Source organism: Eptatretus burgeri, chromosome 15 (genome assembly GCF_056783735.1).
Source record: "Eptatretus burgeri isolate ZD-2024b chromosome 15, Ebu_testis_v1, whole genome shotgun sequence".
Taxonomy (NCBI): Eukaryota; Metazoa; Chordata; class Myxini; order Myxiniformes; family Myxinidae; genus Eptatretus; species Eptatretus burgeri.
In genome coordinates this window covers 46,504,841-46,529,409 of record NC_140975.1, presented here as the reverse complement: position 1 = coordinate 46,529,409, position 24,569 = coordinate 46,504,841, and the positions used below count along the sequence as shown (strand labels likewise).

Sequence of the window (24,569 nt, the reverse complement as noted above, 5' to 3'; positions counted from 1 at the left end):
TGCCCCAATGTGCAAGGGGCACCACATCAGCGGCACAGTGGTGCCTCATTAATGATTCAACCAGCGGGTTCAATTCAGAATTGATTTCCAGTCCAATATGTATTCACCAAACAACAAACTTTTTTTTTTAACTTTAGCTTTTTGGAAAGTGTAGTAGAAGGACATCATTTTATGCTTGTGTGTAAATGTGGGGTAAATCGATGATATGGCAAGTGGATGACCCACATTTACAAATACAAACAAGAAAAAGAGCAATCACAGATTGCAGACCCTCGCCATGACTTGTGTCGTTTTGTGTGGTGTATTTTGTGTGGTGTTTGTGTTCTGGTGTGTTACGTAATGACTAAGAGACACAATTCGAACAGCCACTTTATAACTGCTGGCAGTGATGACCCGGTAGCAAGACGTCCCGCTTTGATTTGACACCTGGCCCTGACCCATGATGTTTTTCTTTTATTATTATTCAATTTAATTTAGAATGGAATTACAATAAATTAAATTCAAATCAAATGGAAGACCAAATAGGTACAAGTCCTGCATTGAAGTAATCAGAAGGAACCCAAACAAGCAAAAAGCAAAGATGAAGTCACCAGGTAGAACCTGGATATGATTCACATTTCAGCTGCTACTCCTCTACCCTCAAATCCATCCAGCCACAGCCAAGTGATCCTTATTCCCCCAAAAAAAGAAGAAGAAAAAAAAGAACCCATGTCAAAAAAATTAAATAATTCTGCCTGCCAGACCTTGTGTCTCATCAAGTTGCAATTTAAAACATTTATTCCCCATCAATACTAAATCATAAATATGATGTTTCACATCGATTGATTAAGCGGTTCCAGAGAAAACATTATTTAATATTTTCTCCAATCCAATATGGCTGCCAAACCATGCGACCAATCAATTATTCCTTAACAAACTTGTACACCCATGGCTTGGGGAACATATTATGTGTGAAGTTTCCCCTCAATCTGTCCAGCTGTTCTGGAGAAGAAGATTTTTATAGGTTTCAGCATAAATCCAATATGGCTGCCAAACCATATGACCGATGACATCATTTGTGTGAACATTTTGTTCCTCATGGATCGGCGGTCATATATGTAAAGTTTCGCCTCGATCTGTTCAGCCACTTCAGAGAAGAAGATTTTTGAAGGTTAAAAAAAACAAAACAATATGGCTGATGAATCATGTGACCGATAACATCATCAATTTTTTTTTGCTGTGGACCATTTTATCCCTAGATGACCCTCAAAATTCTTCATCCTGATCGGATGTGGCATTCTACATTTGCAATTATGACGTCATAAAAAAATCACTCATTCCCCATGAGGAGTACTTGATATGTGCCAAGTTTCAAGTCAAATTATGATTCAAATATTCTCCATGAGTAGTCGCTCCGATGGTGAAAATTTTTTCTCAATCCGACAAGTGGTTGCAGAGAAAAACGCAAGTTCTGTGCGGACAAACAAACAAACAGACAAAGAAACGAATGAACTCAAATGCAATACCCTCTCCTCCTGCGAGGGTAAATATCAGCTTGTGCAAGAACGAGTGCTCCGTGAGCTGATTTCACACATCATAAAAGCCGAAGTGGGCTGGATTAATCTTATGGTTATTGTACACAATCCTGGTTCTTTACTGTTGTAGTGGAGGCAGTTGTCTGAGGGTTTCGACAGTTAAATATATTATTAGCCCGTCCACCCGTGGATTGTGAGATGGGTTTTGAAATCGCTTCTGTGTGTCTGTCTGTCCAAGCCATTACCCTTATTTTTGCCATTTGAGCCTTTGTCATCAAATTTTTAACAAACCTTTATTATGTGACTATGGATAACACTAATAATTGGGTCAAAATGTCAAAGGGCAACATCAGAGTGTGCACAAATAGCCCTTACTAGCCCACCTTCGCTACCGTGTTTCTTTATTTTATCCTCTTGCATTTTGAGATGCTTTCGAGGGTACCGTTTAGGCTTTTGTCATCAAATTTTCAACAAACCTTTATTTTTAGAAGATGGAGAAAAATAATTAATAATAGGGTCAAAATGTGAAAGGGCAAAGTCCTAGTAACTATAAATAGCCCTTGTTAGCCCCATGTAGCATAGCTGCACGAGACGGCAGGTTTATTTTTTGCCTTGGAGACAAGTTCCGGGAGTGTGGTTGCTAAGGGAAAAAGCAATAACATGGAGGTCCCTCCCTGTAAACTTCACCCACCTTCATTCACGACCACCTGAATATTCTTCCGCACATCTGCCTCTGACTTACCATCACTGGTCACTGTTCCTCCCAGATACTCAAACCTATTTCCTTCCCCTTTTCCCTATTTTCTGATCTCCTTCCCCTCTAACCTGATATTAATTTCCTTTTTCTGCTGTCCGACCCACATCACCTCAATCTTCTCCATACTCATCCTCAGTCCATGCTTCCACAATGCCTCCTTTCACTTCTGCAGTACCTCCTGCATCTCTGGATTACTCTTTGCCACAACAGCCAGATCATCCGCAAACATTTTCCCCAGAATGCCTTTATATTTAGTCTTCTGTTTATCAGCTCAATCACCATTATCACACATGGCCCTCATCCTCTCCTTGTACTCAGTGAGGACGTTGTCCCTGCACTTCCCCCACCTAATCATCTTGCGACCTCTGCTCTTGATTTCCGTCATTTTTTTTCATGTGAATAACAAACACCACCGGCTTGTGTTGGGTGGTGACATGCTCTCCTGCCACAGCTTTACAATCCTTGATCTTCCACAACTGTCGCTCCTCTACCAACAAATCCAGTTCCATTCTATGTTGTCCATTCCTTTAAGTAATTTTGTTGCTGTCCCACTTCTGAAAGAACGAACCAGCTATGGCCATCCTATTCCTTGCCACCAGCTTCACCAGCTTTCAACCCTCTCTATTCCTCATTCCCCAACCAAATTTACATAAAAATAATGATAATTATAACGGTGAATGATGATAATAGCCTGATGTTGTCATAGTGGTTAAGGTAGCTGGCTTAAGATCGTATGGTTTTTAGTTCGAGCTCCTGTCGTTCTGTTCAGTAACACCTGGTGGGGTTGACTCAGCCTGTCATCCTTCTGAGGTTGGCGAAATGAGTACCAGTGTACTAGGAAGCTTCCTCGAGCCTAAAACGTCCTTCCAATGGATGGTGCGCACGTTGATGTTGATGTTGATGAAGGTGGGCTACCATAGACCCCCATCCCCTCCATGATCCTACCTCATTTTATTTTTTTTATTTATTGATGCCCCCGCGGAAAGAAAAGATGTTAACATTGAAAATTATTATTTGACCTGTTTTTACATGCCCTATCCCATCATAACATTCCAAATGACATTTCTTTTCAACAGTATATAATCATTTCTTGAGGTGCATTCAATCTTTTCACATTGATAGCCCTGCATTTCAGGGGTTTGTTGTTCAAATCTACCCAAGCTTGGCATATTGCCTGAATTTATTGAACAAATCTCGAAATTTTGAATGCAAGAAGAGCTTGTCTTCCAAAATATATCATGGCTTTGTATAGCTTTTCCGGCAAGAAGAAGTTGCAATTCACGATTTATATAAAATTCTTAGCTCATAATACCGTATAATAAATGCCAAAGAATCAATGAATCAAATCATTAGTGTCTGAGATTGAAAAAAACATATTTCAGCTTTGCCAAAGTACCAACAATTATTGAAACCTTCAAACCAACATTCTATTTTCACATCATTCACCATCACTGTCAATGTCATATTCATCTGCAGCAGGGAAATCCTCATCACTTGACTTGTATTCCACTGATTTGAGAGTATCAACCAATTTTGTTTGAAGGACAGCACCTTTGGACAATGGTTCCAATCCATCTCCATTTGTGGTCCAGCCGTGCTGTCAGTACATGGGATGGAGGGACCAGGAAAATGGGCTCTTTTCCATTTTGCCACCTGGTAGAAGCTCTGTTGCTCTGAGGGGCTGAGGACATTTGCATTACCGGTACATTACTCTTTCAGTATGAAGAAGCATGCTTCATCAATGTCTGAGAACCTGGATTTTCCAAGCAAGCCACAGGTGAATAGTTTGAGACCTGCTACTAAGTCATCTGGGAGACCACAAATTTTCCAGACTTGAGAGTTGATTCCTGCATTAACTTGATTGGCTTAATTTTGTTTCCAACTCCCTTGAAGTTCCTCGAGGAATCACAGCCGGTGATAGCATGGAGCCAAAGTATGTGGAGCAATAGTCTTGTGTTGACTGTTTTGCAAGCTGAATCACATTGATTAGCCTTTTATTATTACCCCTCGCAGTTTCAAAGAACAGTTTGACATCTGTCATGTGGGCATCATGAAGTACGATTAAGAAGATGTCACTTCCTGGGCTCTGTATGTGGATGTTCTCGGAGTCTTTGTTCCTTCCAATAAAGGCAGTGGAGGATGACTCTTAAGTCTGTTTCCTCCTGGAATGACTTCAAAGACGTGATTACCTCTGCCATTGAAGGTGGACTAACATAATGTTTTCACACCTGTCTGTCTGTCTGTCTGTCTGTCTATCGGTGAGCAGGATATCTCAAAAAGTTATGGATGGATTCCGACGAAATTTGGTGGACAGGTTTGAAGCATGACAAGGACGAATAGATTTGATTTTGGTGAAGATCCAGATCCGATAATTTTTAAGTCTTTCTTCACCATTGAGTGACAGGACCAATAACGATATACAGGATTGGGTACTTCTGATTGGGTACTTCTGGTTTAGGGTTGTTTTTTTTGCACGTGTATGGTGAAATCTGAGCTTCTCATTTCCACCTCACGAAAGGTGAGTTTCCCAAACCGGATCCGTCATGTTTTATGTTGTTATTCGTCTAAGTGTTGCTGTTGCATTCCGCACAATATTTCATGTTGATTGGAGTGGGATCATTGGAGGACATCTTTGTACCATTGGAGACACTTTGTCTGGTTTGAGACCTTCTGAACACCAGTAGAGAGGATATATCTGGTGCTTGTGAGTCCACAAGGTAAGTTAAAAATCAACTTTTAAAATGGTGATATTTACTATTAATCATGTTTTTGGGGGGTGTTAGGGTTAAAGGTGTTAGGGTTAGGGTTAAAGGTTTGAGTGGGAACTGTGAAGGTTGTTGTAAATATATTTTGTTTGCTTCCAGGCTCTACAAAAAATAAATTAATATATGAGATGATTGCATCTATTACTAAAAGGAGGAGTACACGTTTCCTGGTGCCACCACTTTCTTGTATTAACAGGAAATAATGGGAACTTGACATGTCACGTCCACAGATATTAGTAGTGTTTCCATCTTTCCATGAGTCCGATTTGCATCCAGAAACACAACGATTATGGTGAAGCATTTTGAAATTGTCACCCTTTCGCTTAAATGCTGAAAAGTTTGTTTAAAAAGACTATTTGACTTGAATATTTCACACTAGGAACGGCAGGTAAAAGTACCAGCGCTTGCACAAGTGAATCACTGAAAACACACACACACACACACACACACACACACACACACACACACACACACACACACACACACACCCCATGCACGAGAGTCCTCTTCGCTTTCATACGTCATTTCGAAAGTGCCGTATTGTCGCGGCATTAGGCCAGCTGCGCAATAAATGGATATAGAGCGGACATACAAACACTTGCACCGTTGCTCCATTATATACATGGATTAACAGCAGTGATGTGGGGAAAAAACAAGTTACAAAGGAAAGAGAGACAAAATGGAAAATAAGTGGACAACAGCAAAGCTCAGTGCAAGGTTCAAGAAACTCAGTATTGAGAAGATGATGTTCAAGAAACTCAGTATTGAGAAGATGAGGTTCAAGAAACTCAGTATTGAGAAGATGAGCTTCAAGAAACTCAGTATTGAGAAGATGAGTTTCAAGAAACTCAGTATTGAGAAGATGAGCTTCAAGAAACTCAGTATTGAGAAGATGAGCTTCAAGAAACTCAGTATTGAGAAGATGAGGTTCAAGAAACTCAGTGTTGAGAAGATGAGGTTCAAGAAGTTTAGAATTGAGAAGATGAGGTTCAAGAAACTCAGTGTTGAGAAGATGAGGTTCAAGAAACTCAGTATTGAGAAGATGAGGTTCAAGAAACTCAGTGTTGAGAAGATGAGGTTCAAGAAGTTTAGAATTGAGAAGATGAGGGTCAAGAAACTCAGCCACACCTTCTCCGAGTTGATATACACAACATTTGAATGTGAAAGTTTCATGCAAAGAAATCACTAATATTCATGGAAATAGTGAGTTGGTTTCTTTGCACCGAGAGCTAATGAACTAACCTTTGAACCTTGCAGTTTTTTCTTTGGTTTGTGTGAGATAGCTGTGATGGAATACCAGCTTTTCAGAGGTACATGGGAGGACAGTACTTGTGCATACAGAGGACGATGCTGGATATCCCAGATATGCCAGTATTCTGCTTTTTGACAAATTTCCATCTTTTTGCCTCAACATCAATCGATTTTAAATTTGAATAATGGAGATCGTTTTTGGTTACATCATAACAAGAGACCAATAGCTGTTTAGGGAAATATTTTCGTCAATCGAAAGAAGATAACTTGGATCTTAAATGTAATTTTATTGGAGATTCCACAAACTTATAATTATTTATTTTGTTTGAAATCCCACGGGTATGTTTTTGTGTCCATGATGATGCTCAACGATTCTCTTAATTACCGTCATTACGTTGATCCATGTTGTTTCTGTTGATTTGTGTCGAGTGAAAACTTGCGAGCTTCTCTGGGGCAGCGGCAGTTGAATACACAAGGCCACCTGTACAAAAGCTCGGCTGCTGATGCAGCTTGAGTAGACTACTAATGAAAGATGAGCTGTCAGGACCCAGTGCAAAATCGATCACTTGTTTTACTTTGGATGCCAGAGACCATCATATGGTTGCTGCAAAGGCCACAGGCAACATGCAGATAAACAAATGTGCAAACAGCAGCCATCAATATGGTATGACATTGCTGGAGGAGGAATGCTTGGAGATCTGGAGAGGGTTTAAGGGATTGTTTTGATGTTGAAGTTCAGTGAGTGGTAGGCTAAAGGTTTGGGTTGTTTGGTGGATATGCTGGAGTGGGATCGTTGGAGGACATCTTTGCATAAATATTTGTTGACACCTTCATGTTCAATTTTGGTAAGATCGGTCAATGTATGACGTAAGTATCAGGATTATTAGCCTGGTGTTTGCTTAGCGGCGAGGGTGGCTGGCTTGGGATCTTAGGGAACTGAGTTTGAATTCTGTCAGCCACTGAATTAACACCAGGTGGGGTTGACTCAGCTTGTCATCCTTCCGAGGTTTGTGAAATGATCACCAGTGTACTGGTATAGGAGCACAGCATCATCAGCACAGCCGTGCTCCAACAAAATGATAGCTACCTGGCAGCCAAGCTGCCATATGTCGGAAGAAGAAGAAGAAGAAGAAGATTAGGATTATTGTTGGAAACGACAAGCAAAATCAGCTGGATGAAACTAATGATGTCTAATTCCAACAACAATATATATATATATATATATATATATATATATATATATATATATATATATATATATATATATATATATATATATATATATATATATATATATATATATATATATATATATATATATATATATATATATATGTGTTGGCGCAGTTGGATCCCAAGTTGGATCCAAGACCACTGCGCCAACACCAGGCTATATATATATAGCCTGGTGTTGGCGCAGGGGTTAGGGCAGCGGCTTGGGATCCAAAAGGTCCCGAGTTCAAGCCCCGTTGGGCCACTGAATTAATACACCAGGGGGTTGACTCAGCCTGTCATCCTTCCGAGGTCGGCAAAGTGAGTACCAGTGCACTGGGCCGGTGTATACCCCGGATATAATAGGTGTACCATATCCCTGTGTCGTAAGAGGCGACCAGGGTTGCGTCAGGAAGGGCATCCGGCGTAAAACATGTGCCAAATCACTATGCGGATCATACGGATGATCCGCTGTGGCGACCCTGAACGGGAGCAGCCGAAAGAAGAAGAAGAGAAGATATATATATATATATATATATATATATATATATATATATATATATATATATATATATATATATATATATTGTTGTGGTTGACGAAATTCGCAAACCACCATTCAGGTCCCTTAGGTGAGATATCTCTGTAAGTATATGTGTAGTTAGGCCCAAACCCGTTGTTTAGATGGAATAAATGTCATTCATGCGGGCTGCGACCCTTCAGGATAGCCGTTTTTCTTTTACTATCTTTATTTTGGACCAGCCGCCATTACGACCACCACAACCACCACCAACCACGTCTCAACAGCCATCACACAACAACCACCAACCGCAACGCCGCTTCACAACAACAGCCACGACCCTTGCCGTCACATCTCGCTCTCGCAACCATCGCATCACCGCCATTCCCGCGCCGCTTGTGGGCGCCGATCCTGGACTCGTGCAGGGCGCGCACCGAGCAGCGGGTGCAAAAACACCAGCCTTTCCGAAGAAATCGGATCAAAAACGATTCACGCCCACTTCTGTTCCGTCCTATCAGCGAGCGTGGGGCGATTTGGCCCCGCCTCCAGGTGCGTCGGAGTATAATTGCTATATGCAGATTCGCGGATCAAAAATGATTCACGCCCACTTTTCCTCTGTCCAATGGGGAGCCAGCCAGAGGTGAAGGGTCGAAGGTGAAGGAGCGAAGCCCCGGGGGCTATAAGGGGCCGCGTTCGCTCGCCGAAAAGGAGTAGTCAGTCAAGGAGAGTTGAGAAGAGAAGAGTCAGAGAAAGCAGTTGGACGGAGCTGAGAAGAGTGGAGAGTTGGAGAGGTGGCGGCGGCGAAGGCAGTCGAGAGGGCGCTCGTGTCAGAGTCGGGGAGCTGCGGAGAGGGGAGGCCGGTAACGCGACCGAGGTCGCGGTGGAGACGCTCGTCGCGGGACCCGAGCCAGCGAGATATCCTCATTCCCCCGAGCATCAACAACCCCCTCCTGTTTCCCCCCCGCGCTGAGATAGTGTGAGAAGGGTGCCCCGTTCCCACCCCATTTCCAGGCAGTGCCAGCGAGGCCCGCGGAGTCGGGGCGCCACCGCCATCTTGCGGCTCATCACCAGACGGGTAGGCTCGACGCGGTCTCGGCCCCAGGCCCGTCTGCCCCCTCATCGTTGAGGGTGGTCCCTTTTTCTTTTGCTTTGAGTATATGTGTTGTCGGCGCCGTCTGTGAAGTAAAACTGTATAAGTGTTGCCGTGTGCTCGGTAGTCGGTAGTAGATCTGCATTGTGTTTCTCTTTTACATTTGCTTTTTGTGCAGAATTGTCGTGTCACTTACATTTGCTTTTTGTGCAGAATTGTCGTGTCACTTTTACATTTGCTTTTGGTGTATAATTGTATATGTGTGCTTTCGGTTCGCCGTGGAATAAATGTGCTTTATGTTGAACTGTTTTTCCCGTTTCGCTTCGTCTTTTCCTTTATTGAATCTCCATCTTACTTCACGTAAAGGGTTGGTCGTGGGCTAAATACGCCCGAGAATTAATCGGAACCGTCGAGGCCGACGATAACACCGCTCGGTTATCCCGATAGTACGGAACGGGTCGCTTAAAGTGGCCCGTGTCCGAAGTCGACCTGCGGCGAGGTGCGATCGCCCGGTCTACCCTCCGTGTGGGTACTTAGGTAGGTCGAATTTGGCGAGCAACCCTATCCCACGCGGGGGGCCGATTGGCACGATCGTGGTGAGGCCAAAAGGCCCACCCGTGACTAGTTCCCGGCGTTAGTCCGAGAGGGTCACGACGGGATTGTCCGTCCGGTGGGCGACGTGCCGCGATTCGAGTTACGTGGCCGCTCGCACGCCGGCGGGCGCGAATCCACAACAATATATATATATATATATATATATATATATATATATATATATATATATATATATATATATATGTATATATTGTTGCGGTTCTCGGAACCATATGCATACAACAGATAGGTGTCCCAAGACAGTCATTCCATTATTATACATGTAGATAGTCCCTTTCCTTTTGTTTAGCGGGACAACAAGGGAGTGCATTGCGAAAATCTAATAGCTAGGGATGCTTCAATCATTTTCTCCTTCATTTCGTCCCCACTCTTCTTTTCGACTGATTATTCCTGAGGTAAATCAGCCATGTGTGCCTTCGCTATAAGGTGGGGCCTCATGTAGGCCAGCGCGTGCGGCGCCGCGATGAGAAAACTGCTGCACAGAGATTCTCGTTCCCGGGCGAGCTCTAAACCCGTCGTGTGCGGCGAGTCATGTGTGCTTGGCAGTGCGAGGTTGTCGACTCGAGCTTCCGATGGTATGGGGAGGATTGCCAGTTGCATTAAAGAGGCATGCGAATGAATACCTCTTAAGAGGCTGCACGAATGGTGTTTTTTACAACACAGGAAACACAGACAGCACGACGCCCACGCTGCACGAAACGCGTACGGAGGCCGATAAAGACGACTCCATGCCATGTTGGGTGGGATACGAGAATGTGGAGTAGAAGCGGCTTGTTCCTTTTCTATCTCAATATCCGACACATATTGGTGTTCGCCCCTCGCACACGCTAGCGGAGTCGTGTGAACGCGAGCGCTGGCCACCTGCGTAATGGCGGAACCGTGCGCACTGTATGGAATGTGCATGAAAGCAGACACGTACGCCGCTTCTGAAACGTGCATGGATTTATCCATGGCAATGTACCTTCGGTCCTCACTGGCAGCAGTGGATTCTCCACGGATGGTGAACGTCTTCTCATCTCTACGGCCAGCGAAGCTGTGATCGAGCCGGGGAATGTACAGTACTGGGCACGTTGGCACGTACGGAGCGAGCGCGTTGATCGACGCTGGTTGAACGCCCGAGCAGGCATGCGGGACCCTCGACCGGTCGCCCGGGTGCGGCCCGGGGGTTTTGCAAGACGATTCGCGTGCCAATTTCTGTGTGGGCGATTCGTGTCATGTCATGGGGTCGGAGCGAAATATGTTCACTGTCTGGGATGGCCTTGCCAGAAACGAAGTGAGGTGATTTCTGGCAAAGATGACCGGCCACATGAGGGGTTGGGGCCAATCGGAGCGCCCGATTCAGGTGATGACGTTTCGATTCGGGGTGGCCCCTACCCCTGAGCTGCGAGTCCTATAAAGGCCCGAGCAGTCTCTCTTGCCTCTGCTCCTTCTCCGCCTCTCTCCCGCTCTCGCCTTCGTCGACTGCCACGACCCGCCTCCTGCTGTCGGGACTCCACCTCCTCATCTCTGCCCACACGACGTTGACCCCACCCAGCTACCTGGTCCCGCCTACCACTCCACCTTCGCACTCTGGGCTCCGCCCCTTCTCCACTCAAGTTCCTCCTTCACGAACACAGTCTCTACATGTGCGGCTGGGTCCAGAGACAACTCGCCCACTGTTGGGTACTACACCATGGAGCATCCCCCCCATCCCCCCCCCCGAAGCGTATTGGTGGCGCATCGGTCGTGCTATCGGGCGCAAAGGTACCGAGATCATAGCCTTAACTCCCCTCCCTTCCTGGTTGCAAAACTTTCTCTTCATCGTGTGTGTGTGTGTGTGTGTGTGTGTGTGTGTGTGTGTGTGTGTGTGTGTGTGTGTGTGTGTGTGTGTGTGTGTGTGTGTGTGTGTGTGTGTGTGTGTGTGTGCTGGCGCTTGTCTGCATAAGTAAGACCGCAGAAGATCGTTATTGTCATTATTGCTATTATTTTCATGTTAAGTCTGCTCTGTGCCCCCCTTTTGTAAGTTGACTGTAAATAAATCATTATTAGGAATGTTCCCAGCTCGTTTTTGTCTTTTCTTCCATTGATCCAGCATGGTCCGAATCCTACTTTAGCCAGAACTTTATTCCCAACGATCCATTCCTTTAGCCAGTACGTCCTTGGCAGTGTCGCTCGGCTGCATCCGATCCGGAAAAGTGATCCGATCGGGTGGAGTGATCCGGTTCAGACAAGGCGTACCGAGGGCGTGTTCCCCGGTAATTAAATCACGTGATTAATTAGGTAACCCATAGACGGGAGGACCCTCGGTCACGCGATTGAGTTATTGATGTCCACGGTCGTTTAAGCGACCCACCGCGTCACGGAATTATCCGTGTGCGACGGCCTACAATTCCGGGGAGTCTGGTGGGAACCGACATAGCATCCTCCACCTGGTGGTCTTCTCACCCAACCCCCGGCCCGCAACAATATATAATAGACATAAATATACACAAATGCACATTTATAATGAGCAAGAAACTGTGACTCTCAGGCACCAACAAATGCATTACTTCCACGACCTGTTTGAACACCCACATTTTCTGGTTTTTGTTAAATATTTTATTTATTGCTTTAGAGTTTCCTGTTTTCGTGTACAGGTTAATCATGCATCTTCATGATAAGTTGATTATCTTACTGTCAAGGGCTAAATTGATCCATGATTTTCATTTCCCATTAAATATTCGAGAACTCCCTTTTTATTTTTTCTTCTAAATAATCTGGAACCATTTTTATTTACAATGAATAACTTGTCTTGCTGATGAAAGCTCGTGTCGAACTCAATGCGATTATTGCAAATAATTTTTTTATGATTTTCAATTTTCAATGATTATAGTCCAGCAGCCAACTAGCTTAACCTGGAAGTGGAGTATATACAATGTTTTTGGGTTGATTTGGGTCACTGAGTCCATAAATAATAAGAATCCGCTTGATGACACCCTGTCACCTTTGGGCATTTTTCTAATTTGCATAAAACCAAGATGGCCACCGTCAAACCTCTTGGGAGACCGGTTTCATGTCACCACTGTGGTGAATTGAAGGTCGTGACGTGCGATCACATGTTGCACGGCTCGAGCACGGAATAGATAAAGCTAAGGTTCCGCTCGGTCGGGGGGATTGTCCCAGGGGCATTGTCGTTTATGGCGGTGGTTCACTTGGTGCTCGTTGAATGGTAAGAATTGAGAGTATATCGGACTCCGGGCTTATACTGATTTATTTTGCAGTGATTAGTTGCACGTGTATACCTTACTGCTTATGTACTCCTTGCTGCGCCTGTATTCCCTGATGTGCCCGTAGAAGCGGCTTCAATCAAATGGAATAAAGCCTACACTCTGAAGGTTCTTCTCTCGTTTTCATTTCAATTTATTCCATTTGGTTTTCTCGGCTCTCTCAACCAACGATGGACAAGATCTACAAACCAGAGAGGTTCGACGCAGACCCAAACGCGACTGACTCAGAAATGAAATGGTCGCATTGGTTCCGTTCCTTCTCACACTATCTGACCATCATTGAAGAGGGAGCCGACAAATTGGCCGCACTTGTAAACCATGTCTCGCCCAGCGTATTCAGGCTCTTCTCGGAGTGTGACACCTACGAAGCAGCGATCGACGTGCTGCAGGCGCTCTACGTGAAGCGCAAGAACGAGGTATACATACGACATCTTCTCAACACACGCAAGCAAGCAGCCGGGGAGACAATCGATCAGTTCCTGCAAGCTCTGAAACAGTTGGGAAAAGACAGCAGCTTCCGGGCCGTAAACGCCGAGGAACACCGAAATGAAGCGACCCGGGAGGCATTTATCCAAGGACTCAGATCAGCCCACATACGGCAACGCTTACTAGAGAAAGCGCAACCCACTCTTGAAAAGGTAGTCGACCAGGCTCGAGCGATGGATACGGCTCAGCAGCAATCTGAGTCATTTGGGACACCGATGCTGCTAATGAACGCCGCTACGGTGGAAACTCAAGGAACCCCACAGACACAGACACAGCCTGACACAGGGGATGTCAGAGAGAGGAGTGCCAGATGGTGGTGACAAGAAAGGGCATTATGCCAGGGTATGTAAATCTACTCTAAGGAGAAATAAACCCACTTCTGCGGCTCTCTACTCACAAAAGAAACTAACTGCAGCCTCACCGGGGAATCTATCCAAGGCTATCATCAACGTACGAATTAACGGGCATATGGCTGAGGCTCTGATTGATACCGGTAGCTCTGAAAGTTTCGTCAACAGCTCGCTAGTGAAGGGCAGGAAATGGAAGATCCACCCGACAGACAATACGGTATGCATGGCCGCCACATCACTACAGTCCCGCGTACGAGGGTACTGCAATGTTGAATTGGACGTAAAAGGGTACACACATCGGGATGTAAGGGTACTGGTGCTTCGTGATTTATGCGCAGACGTAATTCTGGGTCATAATGTCCTCAAGCAGCACACGAGCGTCGAAATACCCTTTGGAGGAAGCAAACCTCGTCTAATTTTAAATGCTTTGACCACCGCAGAGGTAACGTCCCCCCAGCTGTTTGCTAACTTGTCGCCGGTCTGTAAACCGATAGCGATCAAATCGCGGCGATATACCACTGCTGATAATGAACTTCATCACTTCAGAGACCAAGCGATTACTGGAAGAAGGAATTATAGAACCGAGCGATTCGCCATGGCGCGCACAGGTGTTGGTCACCGCCAATCAGAATCATAAGAAACGAATGGTTGTCGATTCTTCCCAAACGGTCAATCGTTTCACCCAACTCGATGCCTACCCTTTGCCGCGCATAGACGAGATGGTCGAACGCGTGGCCAATTATAAGATATTCAGCACCATCGATTTGCGAAGCGCCTATCATCAAATTCCCATCCGAGAGGAAGACAAACCTTACACCGCATTCCAGGCAGGTAGACGCCTCTACCAATTCAGGAGGATTCCGTTCGGTGTCACGAATGGAGTAGCTTGCTTCCAACGAGTTATGGACGACATCATCTCAGATGAAAACCTCAAAGACACTTTTGTTTACGTGGACAATGTCACAGTGTGCGGTAGGGATCAGGGGGAACATGATATGAATCTGGACAGATTCTTGAGCATTGCTAGAAAATATAATCTGACCCTCAACTACGAGAAATGCGTATTCTCGGCAAGGTCAATTGACCTTCTCGGCTACACAATAGCCGACAGCACGATTAAGCAGGTCCTGAACAATTGCGCCCACTTCGTGAGCTACCCCCACCTCAGGACCTGCAGACAATGCGCCGGGTGATCGGCATGTTCGCTTACTATGCAAGATGGATTTCCCAATACTCCGAAAAAATACATCCCCTAGTGCATTGCAAAAACTTCCCACCAGATGCCGCTGTTGTAAAAGCTTTCCACAGCCTCAAAGATGATATCAGTAATTCCGTGGTATTATCGATCGATAGCTCGGTGCCCTTCGTGGTGGAAACAGATGCTTCTGATCACGCGATAGCTGCGACGCTTAATCAGTCTGGGTGACCCGTCGCGTTCTTCTCGAGAACTCTCTCTGGAAGCGAGCAGAGACACTCGGCAATAGAGAAGGAAGCGTACGCCATTGTCGAAGCCCTACGTAAATGGAGACACTATTTACTGGGAAACCATTTCACGCTCGTCACGGACCAACGATCCGTGGCATTCATGTTTGATGGGAAAAATAACGGGAAAATTAAGAAGGAAAAAATTATGAGATGGCGGATAGACCTAGCCTGCTATAGTTACGACATAGTTTACCGGCCCGGGAGGGAAAACCCTGCTGCAGACACCTTCTCTCGGGTCTACTGTTCGGCGACAATCAGTCGGGCTTTGCAAGACCTCCATGTGTCTCTGTGCCACCCGGGGGTAACCAGAATGGCACATTTCGTGCGCAGACAAAACCTTCCCTATTCTATTGAAGATATTAAACAAATGAATGCTTCATGCCCTGTTTGTGCTGAACTAAAACCCAGATTCTATGACGCAGCTTCTGGCAGATTGATCAAGGCCACTTCTCCCTTCGAGAGACTAAACATTGACTTCAAAGGGCCCCTGCCGACCGAGACAGACAACAGATACATATTCACTGTTGTTGATGAATATTCAAGGTTCCCTTTCGCATTTTCGTGCTCGGATATGACCTCGGGCACTGTCGTGAAATGTCTGTCTGACCTCTTCGCTATGTTTGGGAAACCTTCGTACATACATTCAGACAGAGGGCCGTGTTTCATGTCGGCCGGGCTAAAACAATTCCTATTAGAGCACGGCATAGCAACTAGTCGAACGACGGGTTACAACCCACAGGGTAATGGGCAGGTGGAACGATAAAATGGAGTTATTTGGAAAGCCGTAACTCTGGCGTTGAAATCGAGAGGACTGGGCCCCGAGCGGTGGGAGGTTACCCTTCTCGACGCTCTGAATTCCATACGCTCTTTGCTCTGCACGTCCACCAATGCAACTCCTCACGAACGAATGTTTACTCACCAGCGGCGTTATGTTGACGGCCAATCGGTGCCCAACTGGCTAACCCATCCCGGAACAGTGTTCATGAAACGCCCGGTACGACAAAGCAAGTATGAACCCATGGTGGAGGGGGTCGAACTCATCGATACTAATCCAGAGTATGCTCATGTCAGGCTCCCAGATGGCAGGGAGACCACTGTGTCGGTTCGCCATTTGGCTCCCTCAGGTACTCCTCCCGCAGGTACACCACCATCTGGCACTCCTCCCTCTGACATCCCCTCCCCAGGTGTTCCCCCCCCAGGAACTCCACCCGAGAATGGTGGCGACGGAGCTGCCGCGTTCCACCCGAGAGCGATCGGGGAGTCGAGGCTCACCAAGATGATCGGAAGCCTCCCTCAAGTGAAACCGCCATTTACTCCCGGAGAGGTCGACGGATAATACCCCCTCGCCGACTCAATCTGTAAAGGGGATTATCGGCATCCTCGATGCTCATGCTCCTATATGCTCGTTACATAATATATCGATGCTCATTACCATGCTCCTACAACTCAAAATAATCCTCACTGCTTGGCATGTATGCTTCTGTAGTTTAGATAGTTCGCGTTGCTTGAAATGTATACTCCTGTAGTGCTGAAGTAATCATGGTGCGTTAGTTGGGCCTCTAGTTACATTTTCAAGACGGGGAAAATGTGGTGAATTGAAGGTCGTGACGTGCGATCACATGTTGCACGGCTCGAGCACGGAATAGATAAAGCTAAGGTTCCTCTCGGTCGGGGGGATTGTCCCAGGGGCATTGTCATTTACGGCAGCGGTTCACTTGGTGCTCGTTGAATGGTGAGAATTGAGAGTATATCGGACTCCGGGCTTATACTGATTTATTTTGCGGTGATTAGTTGCACGTGTATACCTTACTGCTTATGTACTCCTTGCTGCACCTGTATCCCCTGATGTGCCCGTAGAAGCGGCTTCAATCAAATGGAATAAAGCCTACACTCTGAAGGTTCTTCTCTCGTTTTCATTTCAATCACATTCTGGATACAATTTTGGATACATTTTAAATGATTTGTTTTAGTGTTTTGAAAAAATAGAGGTCCCATATAATACATCTTGCATTACAATTTAATTATATTAGCTTCATTTGCATATTCCAATATGGCCGTTGTCAATCTGTTCACATTTTGTTGTACTTTTGAATGACATGCTTGATTGATCTTAATGGTGACAATATCATTGAACACCTTCAATATAATATTAGTAGTTTGTCATTGACGTATACATTAGAATATATTTAAGCTGACAGACACCAGGGTCATTAAGTAAACTAATTTCAGATATCCATTATATAGAATAAAGTGACTGAAAAGTCATAATGTTCTAGTAGTGTCTATGCTGAGCAAGCCATGGCGCATAAAGAAATCGTTCACATCTCTTCTCCTTTAACTACTGCGATATTAGAGTTTATAGAACATGACATTGTACACAGTTATCAACATGATGTTCCTCTCATTTGTCTGTGTTGACATTAATACCTTTATGTCTAATTGTCATCGTCTTCATCTGCATCAGAGGCTACATCACATTTGGTCAGTTCGTTATGACGGTCCTCAGCATGACATCCGCAAAATACAGTGCACGGTAGTTTACCGCTCACACATCCACATCTTCCTGATTTGCAAGGTCTTTCACTTTCACAAGAGCAGCGAATCAGTTTCAGAATCTCTTGTGGAGTAAGGGACACATCTTCATGTATCGATTTAGGCAACATAGTCTTGGAACTGTCGTCACGAACGTATCCATGTTCTGTTGGATCGAGTGAGGGAGGGTCTAGAATCTAGATCCAAAGCGTGTTTCCACACAGCTGCCTGCAGGTGTGCCCATTTGACATTTTCCAGAAATGCTTCTGTTGTGGGAGGTAGAGACTTCAGCTTTGGTATGGCTGTGGTGCCCTTTCCAACATTTGTGGCCCATGACTTCTTCCTTGCCTCAGACACACTGCTACAGTCCTTGTGTCCATAGCATGCGGCCACAAACTTGGATGCCTGTCTTGTTATATCTGGTAACAATGCATGAATGTCACCCAAAAGTGACAAGGAGTAGCCTTCTCGCAGTACTTTCAGTACCGTGACTTTACCAATACCGAAATAGCATGCACATGTATCACAACCAGATAGGGCTTGCATAGACAACAGTCCATCTACTATGCTCTGCTGTTGTTTAACAGTAGCTTGTATGTCAATAACGGTTCTACCATGAATCGGCGATTCCATGATCACGTGATTCGTTAACTGTCGCTCAAAGCAGTGGTGAAGCAGATGGATGAAGACGTCGGTGTCATCTGCAATCACTGACACGCCTACTTGGCATTCAGTCACAACTGTTACTGCTTGTTCAACAATGATGCAGTCTGCCTCTTCATGAGATGTAGACATGTCTTCCCGGTGGATCACCACTCCCCCATAACTTATTTCAACAGGTGTGTTATTACTGCTAGTGATGACAAGTTTGTGGGTCATTCTGTAGTCTCGATGGAAGGTAGTGTCTCTGGTCAGCTCTTCACAGATAATTTCCATCAGCTGTGATTTATTTTCTGACACTGTCAGGCCAACTTTCTGTGGGGGTAGAGGTGTATCTCGAGCCAGTCGATGTACTCTGCTTGCTTCTGTTGTTCTATTGCATCTGGTCGTACTTTTGATACTGAAATCCTGGTACCTGTCGAACATGAGATAGACATCGCTAGAAGTAAGTTTATGTTGGATGTACTGTTTGAAGTTCACAACAAAGTCGCGGACTGTCCCATTCGCTGGCCAGTGTATCACCCAGAGGACAGCTGAACCATCGAGCACCCTACATTTGACTTTGGGTAATACGATTATTGATGACATCTCAACTTGTAGTTGCTTCTTCAACTGTGCCTTAGCCTTTCCCGTTCTCATGTCACCTGAGCCGTTGAACATCGATGTAGGCATCGGGGATAGCTCATACGATAGTAATGTCTTGATGTCTATTGTGTCACGGCAGTTAGCCTGGAGTCCTATTAGTCTGGCAGCCAAATGGGATTTTAGGGGTATACCTGGAAGTGGAGTATATACAATTTTTTTTGGTTGATTTAGGTCACTGAGCCCAAAATAATAATGAGATAGCGTGGTGCCATAAAACCGGTCTCCCGAGAAGTTTGACGGCGGCCATCTTGGATTTATGCAAATGAAGGAGTTGTCAAATCATAATAAAAGTTATTCCATTGGGTTCCTAATGTCTTAACGCTCCGTTAAAACATTTTAGATTGTTTTAAAATCCCTTCTAGAAGCCGAGATATCTTAATTATAGTATATTCAATGGAACAATGGTGGCAATCTTGGTTTTATGCAAATTAGAAAAAATGCCCAACGGTGACAGGGTGTCATCAAGCGGATTGTTCATATTTATGGTCTCAGTGACCCAAATCAATCAAAAAATATTGTATATACTGTACTTCCAGGTATAACCCTAAAATCCCATTTGGCTGCCAGACTTACAACTCGACATGAATAATATTTTAGGGGGAATTAATGTTTCCTGCCAAAATATAGATTTGTCCTTGTGGATGATCCAGCATCTGTTTTTTGAAGTAATTACTTCTTGAGCATGGTATAGAATTATAGTCGTGCTACATCCATGACCCTCAACCCCCAGTATTATGGAATTATCTTTTCCGCATATCTCGTAGGATTGTTAGTTAGACAGGCGAGTGTGACGGGCCATGAGCTGCTCATGGTGAAATATATTTTCTGCATTACTACATATCTTGCAGGATTGTGAGTGGACAGGCGACCATAATGGGCCATGAGCTGCTCATGGTCACACATTTTTCCCTCATATATTGCGGGATTGTGAGTTAGACAGGCGCCCGTGACAGGCCAGAGCAAAGATGGGGCATAGTTGGGAGGGAAAGTTGAGGCTTGGGGGGGGGGCAGAATTGACGACTTTCGGTGGGGTGGGGGGTGTTGAGTTGTGGTTTGGGAGGGTTGAAGGCTTGGAGTGGGGAGGGGATTGATGTCTTACAGTTGGGAGGGGGAGGGGAAGGACTTGGGGTTTGTGGGGCGGGGGGGATAGGGGAGGAGTTGAGGACTTAATGTCACATTTTACATTGTGTGGGTCCACCTTAGTTTGTAACACTTTGTATCGTAGTTGAAGTGTATTGTAGCATGAACAAGAATGACTGTACTCAAGAATGACTGTACTGAGGTTACAACCTGCAACACAAAATATATACAGTATATTTTTGCCTCCTCTGTCCACTGAACTCCTCTTGATTAAACTTTGCTAATAATTTTATACCACATATGATTAGATTTTTTGGGGGTCCTACATTGTTGTACTCAAACGAAACAAGGCCAATGGAAATCTGATGCAACAAACCTGGGCAATGTATAATCGACAGAGGTCTACAGCCCTGATATCTTAGGCCCACCAGAAAACCAAGATGGCAACCATATTATTTCGTCTGAGTGCCATGGTGGGTGGAGTCAAGCGACAAACGTGGGTGGGGCCACAACATCAACAACAACAACAACAACCATGTGGAGCTCTTGTAGACCTGTGATGTGAATAAATGACCAATTACAACTGAAAAATTAGTTTGCAAGTTGGCTTTTTTGTATACAGTCAAGGTTCGTGGTGGAACGAGAACACTGAATGGATCAGGATGCAACAGGATAAAAGGAACAGGACAGAGAGAGAGGGAGGGGGAACACCAACAGCAGAGTTGAAGGCCAGGACAGAGTGAGACTTGGACAAACAATGCGTGTGGAAAGGAGTGAAGGACAGGAGAGGATGCATGGAGTGGACAGGATGGATAGAGAAGGAAACTTTCAGGAAGGAAAAACTGTAAATTTGGAAGGAGAAGGAAACAATAGGAGGTGGGGGGGTTAATGAGCATATCAAAGATCATGGTTTTTGGGATGCTGATAACCCAACACATGGGAGGCACTCACAGCATGAACCTGCCAGAGATGCTGGTAACCAAACATGTGGGAGGCACACGCAGCATGCCTGCGAAATAGTTATTGAGTGATGTGCGTGCTTGCATGCGTGTTTTGTATCATGGCTAGAATGAAAGGGTTAAAGTGGAGGTCAGAGTGAAGATTGAAGAGATATATATTAGACATTACCATGAGTCCCACGCAATGCAGTTCGTTCCATTTACCCACCAGACATGAGGAGAGGACTAACTGCACGAATACTAATGAAATAACTGCATTGGGATCACTGTATGTTGTGTGCCATTGCCTTGGAGGCATGCGGTTTTACAGAAGCGCAGCTATATATATATATATATATATATATATATATATATATATATATATATATATATATATATATATATATATATATATATATATATATATATATATATATATATATATATATATATATATATATATATATATATTGTTGTGGTTACCAGATTCGCAAACCACCATTCAGGTCCCTTAGGTGAGGTATCTCGGTAAGTGCATGTGTAGTTAGGCCCAAACCCGTTGTCTAGTGGGAATACATGTCATTTATACGTGCTGCGACTCTTCAGGATAGCCGTTTTTCTTTTACTATCTTTATTTTGGACCAACCGCCATGATCACAACCACAACATCAACCACCGACCACAACCACCGCTTCACCACAACCGCCACGACCTTCACGCACACCTCACAACCGTAGCATCGCCACCGTTCTTGCCCCGCTGTGGGTACCGGTGTTGGACTCATGCAGAACGCGCGTCGAACAGCGTGTACAAAATCACGGATTTTGTGCTTCAAAAACGGATCAAAAACGACACACGCCCACTTTTTGCCGTCCAATCGGTGAGCGAGGGGCGAATTGGCCCCGCCCCCAGAACGATCGATATATGCAAATTTGTGGATCAAAAAGCCTTCACGCCCACTTTTTCTCGGGCCAATGGGGAGCGAGGTGAAAGGTCAAAGGGAGGGGGTCAAAGGCGAAGTTACGGGGGGATAAAAGGACGGTGTTCGTCAGTCGGAACGAGAGAAGGAGCAGAACGGGGTCGGAGAGTCAAGAAGAGGAGAGTCGGAAGCAGAGGGTCAAGACTTCGCGGGCGGTGGAGCTGCTCGTCGTGTGCGTTGGAGTCGGAACGGAGGGGACGGAGCTGTGGAAAGGCGGCGACACCAGACGAGGGGGTGCTCGCGTCGTGCAGGAAGCTGCACCCGAGGGAGGCCGACAGCGCGACCTGGCCGAGGTGGAGACGCTCGTCGCACATAATAAAGATCCTCTATACCCCGAGCATCAGCAACCCCCTCCTGTTCCCCCCCGCGCTGAGATAGTGCGACCAAGGGGGCCCCGTTCCCACCCCCTGCCAGGCACTGTCCACGAGGCCCGCGGGTTGCGGGGCCATCGCCGCTCCGCGTCTCATCACCAGACGGGTAGGCCCGACCCGGTCTCGGCCCCAGGCCTACCTCATTCTTGGGGGATTTCTTTTCCTTGGTTTTGGGTATGTGTTGTCGGCGCCGTCTGTGAAGTAGAATTGTATAAGTGTTGCCGTGTGCTCGGTAGTCGGTATTAGCTCTGCACTGTGTTTTCACTTTTATGTTTGCTTTTTGTGTAAATGGAATTGTGTTTTCTTTTTTTGTGTGCATTTGGTGGAATTGTATTTGTGTGCTTCCCGTGTGCCGAGAATAAATGTGCTTTATTGTTGAACTGTTTCCCGCTTCGCTTCGTCATTTCTTTCTTTGAATCCCCATCTTGCTTCACGTAAAGGGTTGGTAGTGGGCTGAATACGCCCGATAATTCATCGAACCGTCGAGGTCGACGATAACACCGCTCGGTTATTCTGATAGTACGGAACGGGTCGCTTAAGTGGCCCGTGTCCGAAGTCGACCTGCGGCGAGGTGCGATCGCCCGGTCTACCCTCCGCGTGGGTACTTAGGTAGTTCGAATTTGGCGAGCAACCCTATCCCACGCGGGGGCTGATTGGCTCGATCGCGGTGAGACCGAAAGGTCCACCCGTGACTGGTTCCCGGCGTTAGTCCGAGAGGGTCACGACTGGATTGTCCGTCCGGTGGGCGACGTGCCGCGATTCGAGTTACGTGGCCGTCCGCACGCCGGCGGGCGCGAAGACCGCAACACTGGTGTCAGGAGTGGGATATAAATTCATCGCCCTCCTCGCGGCACTGGTATCGGAGAACAGGAAAACGGGCTGTCCTGTCTCCGGCTAAATTCACGGGAATCGGTCCAGGGGTGAGAGAAGCGACCCCCGATTCCCTCCAAATTACGAGCGATTCAAATTAACCCTTCACGAGAAGCAAGATGGCGTCTCAAGGCGAGCGGGTGCCGGGTGGATTAGGTATGTGTAATAGTAATGTAGAATCCATGGTCCAGGATGGAATCCCCGTGCAGGAAATGTTGATTGTGCAGGAACACGGACTCGCCCAACTGAACCCAGGGCCCGAGGTGGGTGCGGCAGCGGCCGCGGTGTATGACACCTCCCCCCCCCCTCTCCACCAAAACCCTTCCCCAACCCTTGCCGAAACGGCTCAGCTGAGTGCATCCAACATGGCCCAGCTATGCGCCATGCTGGCGGCAATGAACGAAAAGATGAATGCGAAAATGATCGAAAAAATGGATGCAAACACAAATGAAATGAAAAACGAAATGAATGAAGTGAAAACGACGATGGATGCGAATACACAACAAATAAACGAAAAGATGGATACAAAAATGAACGGAATGGAAACAAACATGAAAGAAGAAATGAAAAAGCTGCGGGGTGAGACGCAGAACATGGGCCGAAGCCTGCAGGCGGGCATGAAGGCCGTGACCGGGGAGATAAAAATGGCGACTCCACGTGTGGGAGCAAACGAGCTGGGTGGGGGTGCAACGGCTGACAGGCCCGCGGTGGAGGCGGGTAAAAAAATAATTCGTGGAACGTGTTGGGCGAGGGTCGTGACGATGACCGAAAGGGAAAAATTAAATGGGGAGACCAAAACGTGTGAGACGAGACACGAGGTGACGACAACGGAAATAATAGTTGAGACAAGGGAGGTAAAGGGTGAAGAGTTGGCAGAGGCACGGGAGACAGAAAAAATAGAGGGAAGACTACACGATGAAGACGGGGTAAGTGACGCGCACGCACACACGGAGGCAGTGGAGGACAATGGGGTTGAGCTCGCGGAGCGTGTTGGGACCCGGTGCGAGCACCTGGATGGCCTCCTCCAGGAACGAGGGGAGGGAGTATGCCCCCTTGAGGCGAGTCACGACCAGGTGAGTTCGGTCGTGCTTTGCGAGGTTGAGGGGACGAGTGCTGTGGACGGGTGCACGGAGAGCTTGGGGGGTGTAGAGGCCCCGGAGACCCTTGTGGGGACACAAATCCCCAGTGTGGTTGTCCCTGTGTG

General features: G+C 46.1%; 1 long non-coding RNA gene across 1 annotated transcript in view; it reads left to right on the top strand.

The window, feature by feature from the left end:
* Positions 1–17,191, top strand: part of LOC147012108 (uncharacterized) — a 32,883-nt gene extending 15,692 nt beyond the window's left edge. Inside the window, exon 2 of the long non-coding RNA XR_015052040.1 lies at positions 13,037–17,191. This is a non-coding gene — a long non-coding RNA (uncharacterized LOC147012108). The remainder of the gene's footprint in view (positions 1–13,036) is intronic.
* The last annotated feature ends 7,378 nt before the right edge of the window (positions 17,192–24,569 follow it).